Source organism: Eumetopias jubatus, unplaced genomic scaffold (genome assembly GCF_037043125.1).
Source record: "Eumetopias jubatus isolate StellerSeaLion01/CBP00866 unplaced genomic scaffold, mEumJub1_p1.0 scaffold_16, whole genome shotgun sequence".
NCBI lineage: Eukaryota > Metazoa > Chordata > Mammalia > Carnivora > Otariidae > Eumetopias > Eumetopias jubatus.
Genome location: NW_028274822.1, coordinates 70,987,958 through 71,010,594, shown reverse-complemented (window position 1 = coordinate 71,010,594; position 22,637 = coordinate 70,987,958). Strand labels below are relative to the sequence as shown.

The 22,637-nt window shown below is 38.6% G+C and overlaps 1 protein-coding gene and 2 pseudogenes across 8 annotated transcripts in view; 1 reads left to right on the top strand and 2 right to left on the bottom strand.

Annotated features, from left to right (window-relative positions):
- The window catches only part of MTMR3 (myotubularin related protein 3), a 136,151-nt gene that overhangs the window by 33,318 nt on the left and 80,196 nt on the right, over nucleotides 1-22,637 (top strand). The window lies entirely within an intron of this gene.
- On the bottom strand, nucleotides 18,408-18,910 carry LOC148162318 (large ribosomal subunit protein uL16-like; annotated as a pseudogene).
- Nucleotides 18,861-18,986, bottom strand: LOC114225252 (small nucleolar RNA SNORA70; annotated as a pseudogene).

Genomic DNA, 22,637 nt, shown 5'->3' with positions numbered 1-22,637 from the left:
AGCTTTGTTGATATAGGCCAAGAGAGGAGTCTTTGTCCTAGGGCTAGTTTAGCTCTGCTGATGCCTTCTCATCTGAATGCTCTTGAGTGTTCAGTAAGGTCTCTCTCTACTCTGGTTGGTCAGAATCAGAGGTCTGTAGACTCCAGTGGTAGTTATGTTTATAGTACCCAAGTAGTTGCTCATTACCCAATGGTTCTTCCTTTTTTTTTTTTTTTAAAGATTTTATTTATTTATTTGACAGAAAGAGAGCGTGTACAAGTAGGGGAAGTGGCAGAGGAGAGGGAGAAGGGAAGCAGGCTTTCCACTGAGCAGGGAGCCTGATGCGGGGCTCGATCCCACGACCCTGGGATCATGATCTGAGCCGAAGGCAGACACTTAACCGACTGAGCCACCCAGGCGTCCCTCTCCCAATGGTTCTTCTTTACCCACCTTTCTGGACTCTCACCCTATGCGTGTACAGCTTAGTTTAGTAAAGACACAAGAATGCCCCATAGGTTACAGCTGCCTCAGCCTTCTGAAACTTGTATTTGAGTTTCTGTTGGATTTCTGCTCTGCTTGGATTCCCCTTTTGGCCAGGGTGTGGAAAGTGCTTCGGGGCAAAAAGTTTAGGTAGTTACAGGTTTCAGGTAGTTTGTCTCCCTTCTGTCAGGGATGGCAGTTCTGAGCTGTCTATTGTCCAACATCCAAGAACTGTTGTTTCATGTATTATGTCCAGTGTTCTAATTGGTTATGGTGAGAGGGCTAGTCCCAAACCAGTTACTGTATTGTGGCTAGACTAATCTTTTAGAAATGAAAGATACTGCATGATAAAAGCTATTATAATGGGCACCCAGCTGGCTCAGTCAGTAGAGCAGGTGACTCTTGATCTTGGGGTCGGGAGTTCAAGTCCCAAGTTATAGATTGCTTAAAGAAAAAAACAAAAAAAACCCCCCAAAACCCCAAAAGCTATTATAGCCTTTGACTACTTAATATATTGCCTTTTGCAGGCAACCTTTTGTAGCAGTTGTCCTGGCTTAGCCAATATCCATGTTCTAATTTTTATTACAGGATTTTATGTAAATTAAGAAATGTTTAGCCTGTATGATAGGAATTGTAAATAGTACCCTGGATCTCCTATTTTACCAGTTGCTTCATAATGCCTACAATTGATAGCTGGCACTGTCTCGCTGGCCACTGTAACCACAGTAGTTTGAGCTTAAAGTTACAATGTCAGTAATTAATTATGGATTCTGTTCTTGTTTTGTGATATCCTAACACTTTCAGTAAAAGATTTTGTATTGGCTTTTACAAGCTGGTGTTCATTAGAATATGGGAATAATTAAGAGGATTAGCCTCTTAAGAACCCACTTTAACATTAGAAGAGGAAAGGTGAGGGACACCTAGGTGGCTCAGTCGTTAAGCGTCTGCTTTTGGCTCAGGTCGTGATCCCAGGGTCCTGGGATTGAGCCCCGCATTGGGCTCCCTGCTCGGCAGAAGCCTGCTTCTCCCTCTCCCACTCCCCCTGCTTGTATTCCTTCTCTCGCTGTGTCTTTCTCTGTCAAATAAATAAAATCTTAAAAAAAAGAAAAAGGGAAGGTGATTTTAAGTGACTTATTTTTTCAGATGAAGGAGGCATTACATTTTCATATGTATCGCTTAAGGGAAAAATTGTGTGGCTAAAGGTATCTCTTTATAGTTGGATCATTGTTTAGGACTACAAACTTCAGTTTCGTTTTCTTTTTAATATTTTCTTTTCCACTCCTCATCACCCAAGGAAAAAGAACCTTTATATAAAATTTAAAAATTTGTACTGTACTGGGATTTGTTTTTTGTTTTTGTTTTTGTTTTTAAGAGTGAGAAAGCATGCAAACAGGAGAGGGGGAGAGAGAATCTTAAGCAGGCTCCATGCTCAGCTCAGAGTAGAGGCAGGGCTCTATCTCACAACCCTGAGATCATGACCTGAGCTGAAATTATCACTTGCTCAATCTACTGACCCACCCAGGCACCCCTGTACTGGGATTTGTATTAAAAGTTGCAACACATACCTAGTGGACTTCATAATCATAATGTGTAATTTCCATCTAATTTTCACTGAAATTGGGGCGCCTGCCTGGCTCAGTTGTAAGAGCATGCAACTCTTGAACTCAGGGTCATAAGCTCAAGCCCCACGTTGGGTGTAGAGATTACTTAAAAAAAATAACTTTCCTGAAATTGGGCCATCTTTGTTCACCAGAACCTTTATCTCACTGGAACAAATCTTTGTGTCAAATTTGGAACCACTTAAAGAATAGTGTTAGCATTTAAATGTTGACAAAAGATGTTCAGTAATTTCCCCTCATTTTTTATTCATTTATATTTTTTAATTAATTTTTTCCAAAGATTTTATGAATTTATTTGAGAGAGACTGCGAGAGAGAGCACATGGGGAGGAGAGGGAGAAGCAGGCTCCTCGCTGAGCAGGGAGCCCAATGCGGGACTTGATCCCAGGACCCTGGGGTCATAACCTGAGCCAAAGGCAGTCACTTAACTGACTGAGCCACCCAGGTACCCTCCTCTCATTTTTTTTAAAAAAAAGCTTTATTTATTTTAGAGAAAGCACAGGCGTGATCCTGTGTGCAGTGGGGTAGGGGCACAGGGAGAAAGAATCTCAAGTGGACTTTGTGCTGAGCTTGGAGCCTGACGTGGGGCTCAATCTCACAACCATGACATCACGACCTGAACTGGAACCAAGAGTTGGAAGCTCAACCAACTACACCACCCAAGTGCCCTCCCTCATTTTATTCTCATTTCATTCTCATTTCTACTAGGTAAACAGAAGGTTATAAAAATATTGTGTATTTATTTAATACCTGTTGTTTACTTTCCCTTTATGGCTTTTTTCCTTTTATAGCTTTAATGTCTTGGTAAAAAGTTAACTTATGAGTAAATTGACATATTGTGTCCATGATGTATATGGGTAAGTAAAATCTTCGTATAGCTTGAAGATCTTATGAGTACACAGTATTTGCTGATGATTAAATGGGATTTGAATAACTGGTAAGGGATCATTTGACACATGTAAGTTGCTTATTTATCCTGAAATTGTAAATACTTTTTCCCCATCTAAAATTATCAAATGTCTTAGGTTGCTAATGCAGAGAGTTTAAGTGTTTAATTTAGAAAAGATGAGTAATTGCTGGTGTTATCTGGTGTGAGATGAACCTGGAAGGTAAGTGTTGGGAGCATGATCTGTACTTGTGCTGTTTAGAACTTTTAGAGATGTATATAGTTCTTTCTTTTACTAGTCTACCAGTGTATGCCAGAATAAGGTTTTACTTCTAGATACATTGAAAAATAAGTCCACCACGTTAAGCATCTGTAAATTGGTTGTATAATTTAAAATAACTTCCATGTATTATTAATTTTGAACTTAAAAATTTTCATTTTGATAGGTAAGAGCTCTCTGAGGCATATCCTCTGCCTTGAAACCTCTTCCTTTTTCAGTTTTACTTGTTTCCTTTATAGGATTTGGCTTAGGTTTATAAATAAAATATTTACCAAATGCCACCTGTTTACTAGACACTCGTATGCCCTAGGCCTTGTGGATGCAGTAATGAGCAAGATTACGTGGTCTCTGACTTCAGTTTGTGGCCTATAAAGGAAAAGGAGTAGGGAATTATTCATGTATAAGTTGCTTTCTTGAGTCAAGTGGGTAAAATATGCTGAATGGTTATGATAGTCTTCTGCTTTCTTTTGGTACACTGGGGTTTTACCAGAATCTGTCTGGAAATTGTCGATCAGCTGTTAATTTAAAGGGATCATATCATGTCATGTGTTAAGAGTAAAGGGAATTTAACAACGAAAAAAATGCTACTGGTGTGGATTCTAAAAGGTAGAGATACACAATATTGCTTTTAAGAATACATAGAAAAGGGGCGCCTGGGTGGCTCAGTCATTAAGCGTCTGCCTTTGGTTCAGGTCATGATCCCAGGGTTCTGGTATCAAGCCCCACATCGGGATACCTGCTCAGCGGGAAGCCTGCTTCTCCCTCTCCCACTCCCCCTGCTTGTGTTCCCGCTCTTGCTGTATCTCTCTCTGTCAAATAAATAAATAAAAATCTTAAAAAAAAAAGAATACACAGAAAAGATTGTCTTTATGTTCAGTTGAATTATGTCTTTCCTCCCCACAAGAGACATTTTAGTATCAGGCTAAAATCTAAAATTATAGCTCTCAGTGTCCTGTCATATGACTACATAGTTTTGCTGGTAGTCACTGGGTCATTAATTAAATTTCCTCATTTTGTGCTTCTTTTTTTTTTTTATTTCTTTTTTCCTAGGGAGGAAAAAATTTTCTCTAGCCCCCACCTCTTCCTAATTCTTTAGCATGTCACATTTTTATTCTTTAAACCAGAAGTGTACATATTTAAAAGTAAATGCCATTCTGGGGTGCCTGGCTGGCTCAGTTGGTAGAGCATGAGACTCTTGATCAGGGTCATGAGTTTAAGCCCCATGTTGGGTGTGGAGTCTACCAAAAAAAAAAAGTAAATGGCATTTTTTTTTTCCCCTTCCTTTTTTGGACTGTTAATTCCTTTAAAAAAATTAACATAATGTATTTGTATTATTAATGTATTTACATTAATACATTAATGTATTAATGTATTATTTCAGCGGTACAGGTCTGTGATTCATCAGTCTTACACAATTCACAGTGCTCACAACAACACATACCCTCCCCAGTGTCCATCATCCAGCCACCCAATACCCCCACCCCTCTCCCCTCCAGCAAACCCTCAGTTTGTTTCCTAAGATTAAGAGTCTCATGGTTTGTCTCCCTCTCTGGTTTCATCTTGTTTCATTTTTTCCTCTCTTCCTCTATGATCCTCTGCCTTGTTTCTTAAATTCTGCATATCAGTGAGATCATAGGATAATTGTCTTTCTCTGATTGACTTATTTCATTTAGCATAATACCCTCTAGTTCCATCCACGTTATTGCAAATGGCAAGATTTCATTTTTTGATGGCTGCATAATATTCCATTGTATATATACACCACATACCCATTCATCTGTTGATGGACATCTATGCTCTTTCCATAGTTTAGCCATTGTGGACATTGCTGCTATAAACATTGGGGTGCGGGTGCCCCTTCGGATCACTACATTTGTATCTTTTTTTTTTTTTTTAAAGATTTTTATTTATTTGACAGACAGCAAGGGAGGGAACACAAGCAAGGGGAGTGGGAGAGGGAGAAGTAGGCTTCCCGCTGAGTAGGGAGCACTATGCGGGGCTCGATCCCCGGACCCTGGGATCCTGACCTGAGCCGAAGGCAGATGCTTAACGACTGAGCCACCCAGGTGCCCCTACATTTGTATCTTTGGGGTAGATACCCAGTAGTGCAATTGCTGGGTCATTAAAAAAAAAAAAAAAAAAATGGCATTCTGTCTTGGCATGGATTTCTCACTGATACATTTGGCAAAATGGTTTAAACTGTCCAATTTTATATACATTGAAAGCAAATGCTAGTTTTGAAGGGAGAAAGGGAAGTTTTCTCATAAAGAAGTTAATAAAATGTAAAATAGTGATATATGCCCCATCGGACATTTGCCTCTTGAAATTTAATAAGTATTTCTGGTCTATTAATTTATGTTCACCTTTGGGCATGTTTATAGTCCTGGTTTTAATCTGTAGGAAGTATTTTTCTAGATTAAATTCAACCCAGTATAACTATGTTTGAGTGTATTTCACGTATCTAACTTTATTAGGATTTCAGATGATGACTGTATGTGTATTTTATTTTTCCTGTGCTTTTATTATTTTTAAGATTAAGGTAATTTGTTCAGATGACTCGGGAACTCAGTTATTCCTTATTAGCTAAAAAAAATTATTAGATCACTCCATATTGTGCTAATTTAGTGACTCATTTCTGCTAATTTAACCATCTATAATTGGCTAAAATAACATTTTGTTGGAGTCTACTTTGTAAAACTAAGCCCATCAAGAAATTCATGCAAGATTAAGACTTTAGAGACACTTAAGTTGAAGTCTGGATATGGGACTTCAGTAAGGAGTACTTTGTTAAATTTGTTTATTGTTTTGGTACCTCCTGGTATTTAGAATATTTGAATGTTATATTCATTTGGATACCTGTATTTTGTGTCTTTATAACAAAAAGGAAATGGTTGATGTTTAAACTTTTTGAATGGTAGGAAAAGAATTTTAGATGTGAAGGAAATCATGTCAAGAGCAGTATTGTACATCTATTATGAATAAAGCTTTTTGTTTTCAACCTTATATGCAGATCTCTAGTGGGGCGTCTGGCTGGCTCAGTCTGTTGAATATGCAACTCTTGCTCTCAGGGTTGTGAGTTCAAGCCCCACTTTGGGCGTGCAGCCTACTTAAAAAAATCCCTAGAACTCTATTGTTCAGACTTTGATATAAAGCATAGATATAAATTGCATTTGGTTTAAAGATTGATGGTGACCAAATTCAAAAGCTAGAATTTGTGAGTTTTGCTGCTTCTAATTTTTTTTGCCTTTTGTTATTCTTCTTTGAAGCTATATGAGAGACTGACTTCTTCAGGTTTTACTAAATTTTGTTTATTTTAAAGATTTAAAACATACACAGAAACAGACCTGTGAATACAGAAAACAAACTGACGGTTGCCAGAGGGGAGGAGGATGGGGGGATATGCAAAAATGGGTGAAGGGGTGTGTGAGGTATACAGCCTTCCAGTTATGGAATGAATAAGTCACAGGGCGGGTGGGGCTGGGGTAGGGGGTTTGAGGGTGAAAGTTACATCATAGGGAATATAGTCAAAGGTATTGTAATAGTGCTGTATGTTGACAGATGGTAGCTACACTTGTGGTGAGCATGGCATAAGGTATAGAGTTGTTGAACCACTATGTTGTACACCTGAAACATTGTGTGTCAACTGTATGTCAATGGAAAAAATAGTTTACAAATTTAATGTCAGAGTTGTAACAAAAACTCCAGGATGGTGGTTTTTGTTTTGTTTTGTTTTTTTGTCCTCTTGTACATCCTGTTAATGAACATCCTGTTTGGGGAATTTCTTTTGGGGGAGCTTAGGATTTTTGTTTTTGTTTTTTTTTTCAAAATTCTTATTTCACTTTACTACTTTTACTTTATAGATGTATGTATGTGTATATATATATATATAGAGAGAGAGAGAGAATTGTAAAATATAACATGAAATTTACCATTTTAACCATTAAAAAAAATATTTAGAGAGGGTACATGTATGTACAAGCAAGGGATGGGGGGAGAGAATCTTCAGCAGACTCTGTGCTGAGTGTGGAGCCTGATGTGGGGCTCGATCCCACAACCCTGAGATCATGACCTAAGCTGAAATCAAGACTCTGATGCTTAACCAACTGAGCCCCCCACTTTAACCATTTTTAAGTGTACAGTTTGTGGGTGGCATCAAGTACATTCACATTGTTGTGCATCCATCCCCACCATCCATCTTCAGAACCTTTTCATCTTCCCTAACTGAAACTCTACCTATTAAACACTAACTCCCCATTCATCCCTCTCCCAAGCCCCTAGCAACCATCATTCTGCTTTCTTTTTCTCTGAATTTGACTACTCTAAGTACCTCATGTAAAATGTAATCATACAATATTTGTTCTTTTGTGACTGGCTTATTTCATTCAGCATAATGTTGGTTCATCCATGTTGTGGCATGTGTGAGGATTTCCTTCCTTTTTAAGGCTGAATAATATTCCACTGTACATATATGTCATGTTTTGTTTATCCCTTCATCCACTGTTGGACACTTGTGTTGTGTCCACCTTTTGGCTGCTGTAAACAGTGCTATGAACATGGATATATAAATACCAGTTTAGGTCCCTACTTTTCAGTTCTTGTGGGTATGTATATCCAGAAATGGATATACATGCTGGATCATATGGTAATTTTATGTTTTAATTTTTTGAGAACCATCCCGTTTTCCACAGTGGCTGCACCATTTTACATTCCCACCAGCAGTGCACAAGAATTCCAGTTTTTCCACGTGGTAGCCAACACTTTCTTCTTCTTTTTTTTTTTTAAATTTTAAGTAATCTTGGGCTCCTGGGTGGCTCAGTTGTTAAACGTCTGACTTCGGTTTAGGTCATAATCTCAGGGTCCTGGGATCAAGCCCCACGTCGGATTTCTCGCTCTACGGGGAGCCTGCTTCTCCCTCTCCCTTTGCCTCTCTCCCTGCTTGTGCTGTCTCTCACTATCTTTGTCACTGTCTGTCTCTATCAAATAAATAAAATCTTAAAAAAATTTTTTTAAGTAATCTCTACACCCAGCATGGGGCTCAAACCCACAACCCCGAGATTGAGACGCATGCTCCACTGACTGAGCCAGCCAGGTGTCCCTAAACTTTATTATTTTCTGTTTAAAATAGGAGCCATCATTTTTTTTTTAAGATTTTATTTATTCATTTGAGAGAGAGTAAGAGAGACAACAGGCAGAGAGAGGGAGAAGCAGACTCCCCGCTGAACAGGGAGCCCCACTCAGGGTTCGATCCCAGGACCCTGGGATCAAGACCTGAGCTGAAGGCAGACACTTAACCAACTGAGCCACCCAGGTGCCCCTCTCTGCATTTTAATATAACACTTGTTATTTACTTTGATTTCTAGGCATCCTTAGTGGATTTGAAGTATATATCATTGTGGTTTTAATTTACATTTCCATAATGACTAATGATGTTGAGCATCTTTTTATGTGCTTATTGACCATTTGTATAACTTCTTTGGAGAAATGTCTGTTCAGATTCTTTGCCTATTTTTAAAAATTCTTGTTGATTTGTAGTGTTCTTTAAAAATTGTATATACAAGTCTCTTCTATAATTTGCAAAGATTTTCTCCCATTTCATGGATTGCCTCTTTTCTTCCTTTCTTTACTTTGCTTTTATTTTGTGCTGAATTTACTTTCCTGGGCCATAAGTTTTCTTCAGTTTCTTCTGAGATATCTTTTTTTTGTGCAGCCCCCTCTTCTGGCTTAGGAACAGTCTGCTCTTTTTCAGTAAGGATCATCTCATTGTGACAGGGAGAGCTTGTATAGGGGTTAGTCCCAACTCTTAAATTCTGGGTCGTATCTTGGGGCTTTTTTCACTTGGTTGTGTTCAATGACTAGAGAATCTAAACTCTTAGGTTCAGCATTACTCTCTGCAATTTTAAACCTATGCAGTAAAAAGTCACTCTTTTGGACCACCAACCCTGTGTCCAACCCCACTGTTTGGCCTGGGCACACCTACCAATTCCACCATTATAGTGACAGAATGGCACACGTTTCTGTAAAGTGACATCCTTCAGATACTTGGTGGCTTTTTGGAAATGCATACCCTTGATGGCCTGGGCAGTTTCATGAGTGTTCTTAAAGTGAACACAAAGATTTGAACCTCTTGGTTGGCGTAATTTTTTGGGTTTTTTTGGGTCAAATGAATAGCAAACCATTTCCGAGATCACCTCAGGCTGCTTACAGGAAAAGCTGTCTTTCCCCTTTCTTGATGGTGTCCTTTGAAGCACAGATATACTTAATATTGATAAAATCCCATTTATCTATTTTATCTTTGGTTACTTACAGTTTTGGTTTTTTTTAATCTAAGAAACCATTACATAATTCAAAGTCATGAAGTTTTACTCCTAAGTTTTCTCATAAAAGTTCATAGTATTGCCATCTTAACAAATTAAATCTTTTGAGCCATGAATGTGGGGTGTCTTTCCATTTGTTTAGGTTGTCTTTAATTTTTTAACAATGTTCTGTAGTTTTGAAGTTTCTTGTTTTATTTATTTTTTTAAATTTTTTAATTTTTTTAAAAGATTTTATTTGAGACAGAGAGAATGAGAAATAGCACGAGAGGGAAGAGGGTCAGAGGGAGAAGCAGACTCCCCGTCGAGCAGGGAGCGCGATGTGCGACTCGATCCGGGGACTCCAGGATCATGACCTGAGCCGAAGGCAGTCACTTAACCAACTGAGCCACCCAGGCGCCCTCTTGTTTTATTTTTAAATTAAAAAATTTTTTTAAAAGATTTATTTTAGAGGGGGGAAGGGGCAGAGAGAGGGAGAGAGAAAATCTTAGGCTCCACACCCAGTGCGGAGCCCCATGAGGGACTGATCTTGAGAACCTGAGATCATGACCTGAGCCAAAATCAAGAGTTGGATGCTTAACCAGCTGAGCCACCCAGGCACCCCTGAAGTTTTTTGTTTTACATTCTTGGTTTTTTTTTTTTTTTTTATTATCTCTTATAGATTTTGAGGTGTATTAGAGAGTAATGTTATTTTTCCTTAGTGGTGGTAGTTTATTAGAAAATTTGAGTATTGATGGGCTTTCCAAAGTAGTGTGCAATATGGTGCATTATAGAGACACAGCAACTTGTGTGAAATAATAGTAATATTTCTCAGTTTGAACTGTTTAAGGGAAGAAAACTTAATACATCCGTTTCTTGTTTGCATCAGTGCTTTCCAAAATAAAATTTCAGTATGTGAGTTAGGTGAATACTTTCTCCTTGTAAAATACTAAAACATTAAAGATAAGGCTAAAATTCCTTTAACCGTGATTTTTAGTCCTGGTCTTTTATTCTCTCTAGAAATAATCACTATAATTCATTCAGTACATCCCCCACCCCACCCCCCACCCCTGCGCAAAGGCTTTTCCCTCATGTGTGTGTGTGTGTGTGTGTGTGTGTATCCATCCACACCCCCAAATAATATATGGCATTCTTTCCCTTTTTTCTTTTTACTATACTGTACATCTCTCTCTACATTTTATAATTTTTCTCTGCAATATGTCTTAGAGACATTTGCTTAAATACTATATAATGTTCCATAATATGAACATAATTTTTTGTTCATGTAGTTATTCCTCTGTTGGTAGATATTTAGATTGTCTTTAGTCTTTTGTTCTTACTAGCTGTTGCAGTGACAGATTTTTTTATTTTGTTTTTAAACATCTCTCTCAATGGGTGACTACTCTGAAGTATCTGAGAAATAGATTTGCTGGGTCAGAGCCCCAGGCTGACTGAATTGGTAGAGCATGTGACTCTTGAACTCAGGGTTGTGAGTTTAAGCCTCACTTTGGGGGTAGAGAGTACTTAAAAAAAAAAAAAAAAAAGGCAAAACAGATTTGCTGGGTCATATGGTATACGTAGCTATAGTTTTTTTGCTTTGTTTTGTTTTTCCAAACGTAAGCTCTGCACCCAACATGGATTTTGTGACTCTTGATCTTGGGATTGAGAGTTTGTGCTCTACGTACTCAGCCAGTCAGGCATCCCTACATAGCTATAGTTTTAATAATACTGCCAAAATGCTCTTCAAAGTATCAATAATAGGGACGCCTGGCTGGCTTAGTGAGTGGAGCATTTGACTCCTGATCTCAGGGTTGTAAGTTCGAGTCCCATCATTGAGTGTAGGGATTATTTAAAAATAAAATCTGTAAAACAAAAACAAAAAAGTTGCTATAACAATTTTACTTCTACCCAAAGTGTATGCAGGTAGTCATTTTCCATGTTCATTCCAGTATTAAGTAAATGGTATCTTAATTTTGGCCAGTCTAATGGATGGAAGATAGGAAAATAGTTATCCTCACTGTTTTTATTTGTATTTTTCTGATTATTTATGAGGTTTAGATTATTGTAAGATAGCTTTAGCAAAGTGTGCATTTATTATTTTCTGTTGTCCATTTACTCAGACTTGGTTCCCTCCCCTGAGACTTACTATTTTTAAAGGTATCAATAATGCTTAAAGGCTCTGTATCTTGACTGAAATGCTTATAGCATTGAGCAAGTGGTTGAGGAGTGGGAGTGGTATGTGGAGAGTAGAGCTGGTGAGGGTCAAGTACCTTTGGGAGTCACTTTTTTTAAAAGATTTTATTTATTTGAGGGTGCCTGGGTGGCTCAGTCAGTTAAGCGTCTGCCTTCAGCTCAGGTCATGATCCCAGGTCCTGGGATCGAGCCCCGCATCGGGCTCCCTGCTTGCGGGAGGCCTGCTTCTCCCTTTCCCACTCCCCCTGCTTGTGTTCCCTCTCTTGCTGTCTCGCTCTCTGTCAAATAAATAAATAAAATCTTAAAAAATATTTATTTATTTGACAGAGCACAAGCAGAGGGAGCAGCAGGCAGAGGGAGAAGCAGGCTCCCCACTGAGCAGAGAGCCTGATGTGGGATTTGGTCACAGGACCCTGGGATCATGACCTGAGCCGAAGGCAGCGGCTTAACCGACTGAGCCACCCAGGCGTCCCTGAGAGTCACCTTGATTGGCTTCTATACAAGTACCTTTCTTTCAGTTAAATCAATTTCAGTGAGTTTTTTTCCCTTAGCATTTGATTTACCAATCATTTTTCAAATTCTCAATTGTGTGTATTTACTTTTTAAGTCTGCTTTATTAAGATATTTATATGCAACAGAACTCATCTAGTGTACTTTGATAGATGTATAGGCTTATAAAATCACCACCCTATTCTAGACAGAGAATATTTCCATCACTACAGAAAAGGTTCCTAATGCCCTTCAGCAGTTACTTCTCTCATTAGTCTCAGCGAACCACTAATCTGATCTGTCACTGTAGATTAGCGTTGCTTATTATAGAAATTTGATATAAATGGTCATTTCCAGACCTTTTATGTAGACTTCGGGGTTTATGATTATATTCAGTTTATTAAGAAAGCGAACTTGAAAAAATGATTAATTTCTTAGATGTTTTTGGCTAAAAAAATTCTTGACTTTCTTTAGAGTTGAGAGTGATTTCTGAATGGTGACTTAGCAACTTCACTGTTGAATTAGAAAAAAACTTTGGTTTCAGTTCTGTGGAAATACTGACACAGTAAGGATAACAGTACTTGAATCTCTGAAATGAGATATAGCCCAGTGGAAGGAAGATAGCAGTAGCTGATTTACCCCTATCTATTTCCATACTTGCCTCTTAAATGTTAGTTTCATGGTACTGTTTACCATTATGTACATTGATTTGGTTTATATTGTCCTGAATGTGCAGGCATTGTTTGAATAAAGGACAACATCCACAGTGGTAGAGTGTTTAGTTTTTTGCCAAAGCTATATTTTAAAAAATAGTTTTCTATTCCCATAGTTTCCTCAAAGGGAGGAAAAAAAACTATGCGTTTTATCTTTTTTTTTTTTTTTTAGAGATAGGGAGAGGGAGGGACCGAGGGGAGAGGGAGAGAGACCATCTTATGCAGGCTCCATGCCCAGTGTGAGCCTGGTGCGGGGCTGGATCTCACCACCCTGAGATCATGACCTGAGCTGAAATCAAGAGTTGGACGTTTAACCAACTGAGCTGCCAAGGTGGCTTATCTTTTCAAGCAGGCTAAGACTAAAACATAAAAGAGTAGAGGAGAGTGTGTCTAACCTTATTTCTAGCTCTTTGTAAGATCATAATGTTACAGATTCAGCAAGATTTCATGGTACTTGTTGGGAACTCCTGACCTTCCTTCTTCCTTGCATGTGTCTTAATATCTTTGAACACCTTCTATTTAAAGTTTTGCAATGGTTATTCTTTAAAACAAAAACAAAAACAAAAACAAACCCACCTCAACCAACCCACCTTGGTATACTCATGTTAACCAAGATTATAGGGACTGGTTATAAATCTGAGTGCCAGTGGGACACCTGGCTGGCTCAGTTAAGCGTCTGCCTTTGGCTCAGGTCATGATCCCAGGGTCCTGGGATCGAATCCCACATCGGGCTCCCTGCTCATCGGGGAACCTGCTTCTCCCTCTCCCTCTGCCTGCCACTCTCTCTCTCCCTCTGACAAATAAAATCTTAAAAAAAAAAAAAATACTATAAATCTGAGTGCCAGTGTAATCTGTGTCATTCTATCGCATTGCGGGTTTTAGATTTGAACTGAGAATGTCTTCTTTGAAAGCACTACTTGTTTGTTTTAATTTATTATAAAATTGAGAAATAATTGTACCTGTAATAAAGTGTGGTAACCTTAAGCTTGGTAACTTTTTACATATGTATAGACCCATATAACCACACCCAGATTAAGATAGAACATTTACAGCTCTCCTCCCGTAAGACTCTCTCCTACTCTTTCCCAGTCAATACATACCCCGAAGAGATAATCACTATTTTGACTTCTATCACTATAGTGTCTTTGTTTTTGTTTTTAGTTTCATAGTAAAAGTTCTTTTTAAAACGTTTCTTTTTTCGGTTGTAGGTTTAATAGAGCACCAGGCTAGCATACCTAACCTATTAGTAAAGTTATAATCGGAGATTGCTTGAAAGGCATGGAAGTGAGCAAGGCTTAATTGTCTGATACAGCTGATTAGTAACAAAATTCTAGTGTAGTCTTATGCAGCCTTCCTCATGGCTGGAATATACTTTACTTGGGACTAGAGTACAGCCTTTTTCATTTGGATTTTTTTTTAATCATGAGAATCTAGAATAATAAAGTAGTGTAATGAATATTCATGTACCTACAGACTAATTGAATAATATTAATCTGTCATATTTGTGTCAGATTTTAAAAATGTTTTGCTTTGATACAATTTCAAATTTAGTAGAAGTTACAGAGATGAGGAATTTACCAATCTTGCCCTTCACCAGTTGTTTACATTTTGTGTCATATGCTTTATAATTCTTTCCCCATTTTTTTTTTTCTGAACCCTTTGAGAGTAAGTGGGAGGAACTGTGCCCCTCCAGAATTCCTTTGATTTCTTTAGAGTTTATTTCCTAAGAATAAGGTAGGGACATTCTCTTACATAACCATGTAGTAATCCTTTATGGATTTTTAGAGTTTAATTTTGAGGATAATCTTATATCTGAGTTCTTGGATACACCTCACAGTTGGCAAGATATTTCACGTACTGCCTCAGGTTCCTCTATCAGCAGAAGTTTCAGTATATTTTTAAGCTTAACTAAATGCAAATGTAGTTTATTTTACTTTTGGTCAAGACGTTTTGAAATTTGAAAATTAAAATGCGTCTTGTTAACTTCGGCTTGTATTTCATTAGGTTTGTTGTCACAAAATTTACTATATTACAGTATCTTCACATAATTTTTGAACTGAGAGTTACTAATTATAATTAGGCCTTAGTCTGTCAGTGTTCTTTGCTCACTAACACTATGAAGTGTCAAGATAATACCTAACAGAGCATTTTTAGTTGTCCCTTATCACTGCCTCCCACAGAGATGATATGCTTGTCCAAGCCACATTTATTTTCCTTCCTGTTTTCCCGATAATAGTATATGTTTTTAGGGCAGTCGATGTATGGATAAAGGCATTTATATTGTGCTTACTGTCTATGGAAGTGAGTAAATTTGTTTGTGAAAAACTCAGTACACTAAAGGTCTTAGTACACATCTCACCAAATGAGCAGCTATCCATGTTGGAGTATCTAAAGAAGGATGGTTTTGCTTGTGCCCTGTTTAGATATTCTGGAGCCCAATTTTTCTCTTGTACATCTAACTTCAGAAGTTTTCTCTGGTTATATTTGCATTTTAGTGTAAAATTTATAGTATCTCTTTTCCTTAGTATCTGAGTTTTAGGACTTGATTTGTAGAATTTGAAAAGATCTTACCATTGTTTTAGGGGAAAACTGCATTCAAGTGATCATGTCACATCATGCTGAGGCGTCCATTCTAGCATGGTATTTTAGAATCTAGAAATATACTAGCTCTTTGACCTTGGGCAAATTACTTAATCCTTGGGCAGATTACTTAATCCTTGGGAGATTTGCAGTCCTCGCTGAAGTGGGGATAAATAGTACCTATCTCAACAACAACCCTATGAAGATTAAATGAGATAATGTATGAAAAATACATAGCTCAGTGATAGGCACATAGTTCAGTAAATACTAGCTTTTAAGTAGGAAGATGATACTTATTTAGACTTTGGTTTTGTTTAACAGAATAATACTTAAATAGTCCTTTAGACTAGTTTTACTAAGCCTATAATGTTCTATAGTATTCACACAGAGCTCTGTATGCAGTGTTTAACTGTAGTTTTTTTTGTGAGCAGAGTAATGGATAGATCCATAATGAAGACTTTTTAGTAGCTTTTTTTTTTTTTTAAGATTTTATTTATTTTTTTGACAGAGAGCGAGAGAGGGAACACAAGCAAGGGGGAGTGGGAGAGGGAGAAGCAGGCTTCCTGCTGAGCAGGGAGCCCAATGCGGGGCTCAATCCCAGGACCCTGGGATCACGACCTGAGCCGAAGGCAGCCGCTTAACGTCTGAGCCACTCAGGCACCCCTTTTAGTAGCTTTTTTATGTATATTGGCTTATTTTCCAGTAATCCCATGAGATAGGGCAAGACAGATAATTATATTTCTTTTGAGAGCGCAGGAAACAGGTATCTAGAGAATGTGTGGTGTAACTAAGTTATTGATATATAACGGTATTAGTAGGAATAGCTAACATGTATGCGATTACTAAGTGCTAGGTACACTTCTAGTTGCTTCTGTGTATTAGATCACTTATAATAACACTGAGATATTTTTGCTGTCAGGAACATGTTAATGAAAAGAGACCTGCTCAAGATGACAGAACTAATAAAAGCCTGAATTAGGTTTTGAGGCAAGGTCAGCCTGACTCTAAAGCTGTGCATGAATGCCTAAAAGCTAACACTCTTTGAATGCTAGTGTATGTTTTTAATTCTTAAACACCAGTATTCCCTTGAAGCCTTCGTTTAAAAGAGCAGAAAGTGAAGTGACAGTGCATAGTAAAAGGGGAAATCATATTCCTCCACTCTGCCACAAGCTGTGGGGAGTAGAATAAAGACATAAAAGCAGATGTGGTCTTAAATACGGACTTTTGCAAAAGAATGTGCCTTTCTGATTAGGTTTACTGACTGGTTGAATAATCTTTTATCTTCCCATACCCTTTTGCGGGGAAACGTTTAGAGGCTGGAGACAAAATCAGCTCTCTGTTCTGATATCCCTTAGATGGGTTTGCATTCTTCCTGTTCTATAGTCTATAATTGTAATTTGGAAGGATTAGATTTAAGAAGAATAAAAGATTCCTTAACTGCTATAGTTTTATTAAAGTATTGACCCTAACCCCATAATTTTATATATACATATACACATACACACACATATATATTATATATAATTTAACTCTATTTGGTTATGCTACCCAAGCATAACCAAATAGTTACAGTGTCATTAATATACTGAACACATAGACCAATTGTCTTATCCGGTCAGCTTTTTGCTTCCTTGCCCTTATATTGTTTTATTGTGCTGGTGCCCATAACAACACAAACTTACAGCCCAGTAATGCAGGGCAAATAGACTTCCTTCCTTCCCTGGAGGCTTTTCCTGTACTAGATGCCAGTTGGGAGGTTGGTGAGCCTGGGAGTTTAATGGAAAACCTGATTTCCTGACTTTCTCTCCTTTAGATTAGATTGTCTTAGTGCTGAAATAGGCTTTAAGAAGTTAGTAGAAAGCAGGGCCCAGCTTGAGGTTATTTAAAAAATATTCAGCTTGGGGCGCCTGAGTGGCTCAGATGGTTAAGCGTCTGCCTTTGGCTCAGATCATGATCCCAGGGTCCTGGGATCGAGCCCCGCATCGGGCTCCCTGCTCAGTGGGGAGCCTGCTTCTCCCTCTGCCTCTGCCTCGGTCTCTCTCTCTCTCTGACTCTCATGAATAAATAAATAAAACATTAAAAAAAAATTTCAGCTTTAGAGTGAATGGATTTCTTTGTTAACATCTCAGAAAATGTTGATGGGTTTAATGTTACTATTTAATAATAATCTGTAGTAGAACATTATTTAGTGACACCCAAGTTTTCCATTTAATAGTCATTTATTTGCCTTGGCAAATTTTATTTTTAGTTTTATTTTCTAACTTAAGATCTGGTTAAGGAGTGTCACAGTACAAATTGTTCTTATAGGTTAAAATAAACACAAAACTATGGATCTTAAAAGATGGGAAAGGGACTGTTTTGGACGTGATTGTTTTGTTTTATTCAGAGATTGAGGTCTTGTAGAGATAAACTTTTTTTAATAGTCAAAGAATTATTTTCTTTAAATTCCAGTATAGCTAACATACAGTGTTAAATTAGTTTCAGGTGTACAATATAGTGATTCAACAGTTCTATCCATTACTCAGTGCTCATCAAGATAAGTGTGCTCTTAATCCTCTTAACCTGTTTCACCCATCCCCACCCCCCTCCCTTCTGGTAACAGTTTGTTCTCTATAGTTAAGAGTCTGTTTTTGGTTTTCTTTCTCTTTGTTCATTTGTTCCGTTTCTTAAATTCCACATATAAGTGAAATCATATGGTATTTGTCTTTAGTTAAGGAATTCTTTTTTTTTTTTTTTTAAAGATTTTAAACTTTTGGAAATTGGTCCTGAGTTGTGACTTTAAGTCACGTGCTTACCTCACTCTTGAGATAACTTTATAAACCTTTTCAGGCATGCTAATTAAGGTTAGCTGAAACTACTTTTAGCAAAAGCCCTGTGCTTGTTTTCCCAGTGAGCTAAATCAAGCATTAATTTCTGAAGATAATTTTTTTTTTGACAGGAAGTAGGATTTATTGGGTGGGCATGAGTAGGGAGGGGGCAGTGCCAAGGTTTTCGAGTGCAGAGCCCTCCATTTGTCTGAGGGGTCACGATTAGGGTTGTATTTGACCCCACAGCCATCTGGGATGAGCTGCTTCTCAGCCACCATGTCTTCAAATTCGTCTGCATTAAACTTAGTAAAGCCCCACTTCTTGGAGACGTGAATCTTCTGGCGGTCAGGGAACTTGAACTTGGCCCTGCCTAGGGCCTCAGTCACATTCTCCTTGTTCTGCAGCTAACAGTTACAGATGGACACGATGACTTGGCCATCGTGCACCCTGGCCACTGTGCCCTGGGGCTTTCCAAAGCCACCCCGCATGCCTCTCTGCAGCCTGGCTTGGAGATAGCATGTCAGACCTCAATGTCCACTGGAAAGGGCTGTCTCCAAGGTCTCTTAGGGCAACCCATGCAATCAGCAGGCTGCATACACCACCGAGGAGGCTACTCTTTGCAGCCATGACACACTGGTCCCCCATGGAGAAAGAGCACAGTTGGCTTGAAGATAAAATTTTTTTTTTAAAAGATTTTATTTATTTATTTGAGAGAGAGAGAATGAGAGATAGAGAGCACAAGAGGGAAGAGGGTCAGAGGGAGAAGCAGACTCCCCGCTGAGCAGGGAGCCTGACGTGGGACTCAATCCCAGGACTCCAGGATCATGACCTGAGCCGAAGGCAGTCGCTTAACCAACTGAGCCACCCAGGCGCCAGAAGATAAAATTTTTTAATGAAAGTTTTAAAGTTTTTCAGGTTTTCCAGGTAGACATTATTCTGGGATGACTTCCTGTATATTGGGGTATTACTTGTGTATTTTATACAAAAGAATAACAATTGATGTAGACTATCAGCAGCTGCAACTATTAGTAAGAATATTACTGTACTTTTAACAGGTAAGTTTTATGGGAGCTGAAACAAGAACTCCCCCCTCTTTTTTTTTTTCCCAAGTAGGAAAATCAAAGGTCCAACATTTTTTTTTCCCTCTTCTTCCTCCTCACCATCAGGTTAACAGGTGGTTAAACAACCATTTCCCTGACAGAAGGTGCTGGGTGATGGACAAAAGCTGTCATATAACACATTCCCTTGATCATGTCATGAAGTTGATCTCCTTAGAAGTTGATTAACTTCATGGAAATTTCTGTACCTTAGAAAAACTTTAGACTTTACCTAGAACACTGATCACCTGTAAATGCTTATCCTTTGGTTATATGGAAGACCACAAGTTCATATGCATTCTCTCAGAAAGAGAGATTTGAAACAGTTGGTGACCTGTGTAGGGTGGTACATATGATCTGGTTGTACAACTTTTTCTGGATACTATACCTGCTACTTTTGGATGAGGGTCAGAGCCCCTGCTTTAGGATACGATGTTAGGATTTTCTAAAAATTAAAATAGAATTTATATAGTGAAATGCACATAGAAGTATGCAGTTTGAATTTCAGTAAATGTTTACAGCTGTGTAGCCACTGCCTCAATCCTGATATATAACTTTATAGTAGAACGTTCTCTCATGGCCCCCTTCTGGTTATTTCCCCTTCTCTTCCCACCCAAACTATGCTTCCAACCTAAAGTATGTTTCTGTCACTATAGATTAGTTTTATCTGTTTTTTCATTTAGATGGAATCATATAGTATTTACTCTTTTGTAAGTGTTGCTTTGAGTCAGTCTAATGCTTTTGAGATTCATCTATGTTGTTCATTTTTATTGCTGAGTAGTATTCCATTGAAGAAATGCACCCACAACTTGTTTATCTGATCACTTGATACTGGAAATTTTGAGTTCTTTCCAGGCTATTATGAATATAAAGTTGCTCTGAACATTTGTTTCCACGCCTTCTTGTGATCACATGTTTTCGCTTCTCTTGGGTTAGTATCAAGGAATGGAATTGCTGGGTCATAGAATACATGGATGTTTAACTTCATAAGCAACTGCCAGACTGTCCTCCAGAGTGGTAATGCCAGGTTTATACTTTCATGAGCCACGTATGAGTTTCAGTTACTCAACATCCTCACATTTGTTCTTGTAAGTCTCTTTAATTTAGTTATCCCATTGGGTGTGAAAGAGTATCTCATTGTGTTTTCACTTGGATTTCCCTAATAACTGATGATGATCCACATCTTTTAATGCACTTAGTGGCATCGATAATATCTTTGGTAAGGTTTTGGGGCATCTGGGTGGCTCAGTCAGTTAAGCATCTGCCTTTGGCTCAGGTCATGATTCCAGGGTCCTGGGATCGAGTCCTGCATTGGGCTTCCTGCTCAGCGGGGAGCCTGCTTCTCTCTCTCTCTCTCTCTCTCTCTCTCTCTCTCTGCTGTTCCCCCTGCTTATGTGTGTGCATGTGCTCTCTCTGTCAAATAAAATCTGTAAAAAAAATAATAAAAATCCTTGGTAAGGTTTCCATTAAAATCTTTCGTCCATAAAAATTTTCTTCCTTGGGCACCTGGGTGGCTCAGTCAGTTGGGCAGCTGCCTTCACCTCGGGTCATGATCCTCGGGTCCTGGGGATCTCCCTCTGCCTACTTGTGCTCTTTCTCTATCTCTCTGTCAAATAAATAACATTTTTTTTTTTTAAGATTTTATTTATTTGACAATGAGACAGCGAGAGAGGGAACACAAGCAGAGGGAGTGGGAGAGGGAGAAGCAGGCTTCCCACAGAGCAGGGAGCCCGATGTGGGGCTCGGTCCCAGGACCCTGGGATCCTGACCTGAGCCGAAGGCAGCCGCTTAACAACTGAGCCACCCAGGCGCCCCAATAAATAACATATTTTAAAAAAATTATGAAACAAAATTTTCTTCCTTTTATTGATTTGTTCTTTATATATTTTGGACATGAGTCCTTTATCAGATATATGTATTTGCAAATATTTTCCCCCACTCTGTGAATTTCATTTTCTTAATGGTCTCTCTAATAAGCAGGGATTTTAACAATTTTTAAAAATCTTTTTTATTGGGGCACCTGGGTGGCTCAGTTGTTAAGCGTCTGCCTTCGGCTCAGGTCATGATCCCAGGGTCCTGGGATCGAGCCCCACATCGGGCTTCCTGCTCGGCAGGAAGCCTGCTTCTCCCTCTCCCGCTCCTCCTGCTTGTGTTTCCTCTCTCACTGTGTCTCTCTCTGTCAAATAAATAAATAAAATCTTTAAAAAAAAAATCTTTTTTATTGGGAAGATATACATAAAATTTACCATTTTAACCATTTTATTTTTTTTTTAAATTTATTTATTAGAGCATGAGTGGGGAGGAGGGGCAGTGGGAGAGGGAGAAGCAGACTCCTTGCTGAGCAGGGAGCCCAGTGTGGGGCTCGATCCCAGGACCCTGATATCAGGACCTGAGCCAAAGGCCCCCCATTTTAACCATTTTAAAGTGTGCAGCTCAGTTGCATCAAGTATATTCACAGTGTTCTGTAACTGTCACTATGTATTTCCAGAACTTTGTCATCATTCCAAACAGAATCTCTGTACCCACTAAATAGCCAGAGATCTTTTAAAAAAGATTTATTTATTCATTTTAGAGGGGGAGGGGCAGAGGTAGAGGGAGAGCCAGCCAGGTGCCCCAAAATAAGATATTTTTTTGTTTTTTGTTTCTTTTTTCTTAGAGGGATGGGGAGGGGTAGAGGGGAACAGAGAGAATCTTGAGCAGGCTCCATGCCCAGCACAGAGCCATATGCAGGGCTTGATCTCACAACCCTGAGATCATGACCTGAGCTGAAATCAAGAGTAGGACGCTTAACCGACTGAGCCACCCAGGCACCCCTTAGTATGATATTTGTAGCATAAAAGTTTTTGTGTAAAAGCTGTCAACAGTTTGCCTTTTGAATGCCTTTAAGTTTTTAGTTTATTGGCCCTTTCATGACAACTTCAACTACGTGATGTGTATAGTTTTCTTGTCTAGCTTTGCCACTCTTAGCGGTAGAGGGGATAATACATTAAGATACTGTCTGTCATTTTCAATTGCTTTAGGTAAGAACTTAACCTTTACTTCTTTCTGACTTGCCTGTTTTGTGATACTTTATTCTAGACCAGGTATCCTCACTTGAAGTCATGTTTTTAATCATGATGGGGAAAAAGTCAGACTTTGAGTTTACTGGCCTTTCTTCCTACTCAAGAGGACAGGAAGTGGATAAGGAAATATGGAGCTGAGTTAGATGAGAATGGTGTTAGTGGT